Below are 1,540 nucleotides of genomic sequence, written 5' to 3'. Positions count from 1 at the left end.
CCCGTGCCTGCCCCTCCCGCCGTCCCGCCCCGCCGCCTCAGCCAGCCGCGCCCCCTCCCCGCCCGCCATGTTCTCCGCGGCCGCCCCGGGGTGGTCCGCGCACTTCCCGGGAGCCCGGTTCAAAGGAGCGGGGCACATAATTTACATGGATGAGGTAAAGTCACTTGCTCCGGCTCGTAGTACCAGGCAGTCGCAGAGCCTAAGTGCCAAGACTTCCTAGACCCCAAAACACTATTAAAAGTATCACAGAGAAGATTCGGGGGAGTTTTTCCCACACACAGGCTTGAAGCAACACATCGGATATAGGTGTCAGTATAAAGGGCACAGTATAAAGGGTGAACGATAATTAAATGCCGTGCTTGTGCATCCCTAATTCCTGGCTTTCCCTGGGGGGAAAGAGCGCAGAGGTGACTGCCCTGATGTGAGCTGTTCTGTGTTTTGATTGCACTGGGTAGTTTTTAATGCTGCGAACATCAGTTTCCTGTGGCTGCTGTCTCAGTTTGCTCCAATGCTCCAACAGCAGGAGCTGGACCGTGTGTCTTGCTCCTGTGCCAAGGGAAGTCCATAAGGAGTTAGTCTGCCCTTTCGATGACACAGAAAAGCAAGACAAGCACCCACCCATCACTGCTGGAATACTAAGCTAATGTATCATTTTCAACCAGTTCTATTGATGCTTTTCTACAGGACTTTTTTAAACTTACCACGCCATTGCACTTTGACATTTTAAAAAGAGCATCTTTGGACAGCATTCAAAAATATATCAAATCAGCACAGGCGATTCCACAATGAGCAAAAACTGATGCACAGAAGTTCAACTTAAATGTGATGAAGAACATCATCTTGTCCAACGTCTTGTGCAAGTGACTGTGCACTGGTTGCCCAGAGAGGTTGTGCAGTCTCCCTTGCTGGAGATATTCCAGACCTGTCTAGATACAATCCCGTGCCATGGGTTCTGGAATGACCCTGCCTGAACAGGGAAGTTGGACCAGATGATCCATTGTGCCCCCTTCCAACCTTGCCCAGCTGTGATTTTGTGTGCACGTGTGTGTACTATCTAACACAGCTCAGGGCACCTGTGTGATGAAGCCAGGTAATGCTTGCTGCAACTGTGAGTGTGGCCATGGAGATGGCCCAGGGCCACCAGAGGCTTCTGAGCTTCCCATGACTGCTCCTACCCAGCCATCCCACTGCTCTTGGCAAGGTACTTATGGGGAAGTAGCTGGAGGCACAAGCACTTGTGGGGCACACAAACATTTTCTGCTGGCTTCTGCAGCCCAGCTTCCCTGGAACAAGGGCTTGGGTGAGCTTGCTGGCTCTTCATGCTGGGCAGAGGAGATTGGAGAGCCCACTCTCCCCATGGTAGCTCCAGCAGCACAGAGAAGTGTGGATCCCCACCCCTCACCCACCTGCTGCCACACATCACCTCACAGAATCACAATAGGGTAGGTTGGAAGGGGCCACAATGGGTTATCTGGTCCAACCTCCCTGCTCAAGCAGGGTCATTCCAGAGCCCATGCCACAGGACTGTGTCTAAACAGGT

This window comes from Corvus kubaryi, unplaced genomic scaffold (assembly GCF_017639235.1).
Source record: "Corvus kubaryi isolate FWS band 111438036 unplaced genomic scaffold, C.kubaryi_AGA036_p1.0 37341, whole genome shotgun sequence".
NCBI lineage: Eukaryota > Metazoa > Chordata > Aves > Passeriformes > Corvidae > Corvus > Corvus kubaryi.
The sequence above is the reverse complement of the archived record's forward strand: the minus strand, read 5'-3'. Positions refer to the sequence as shown.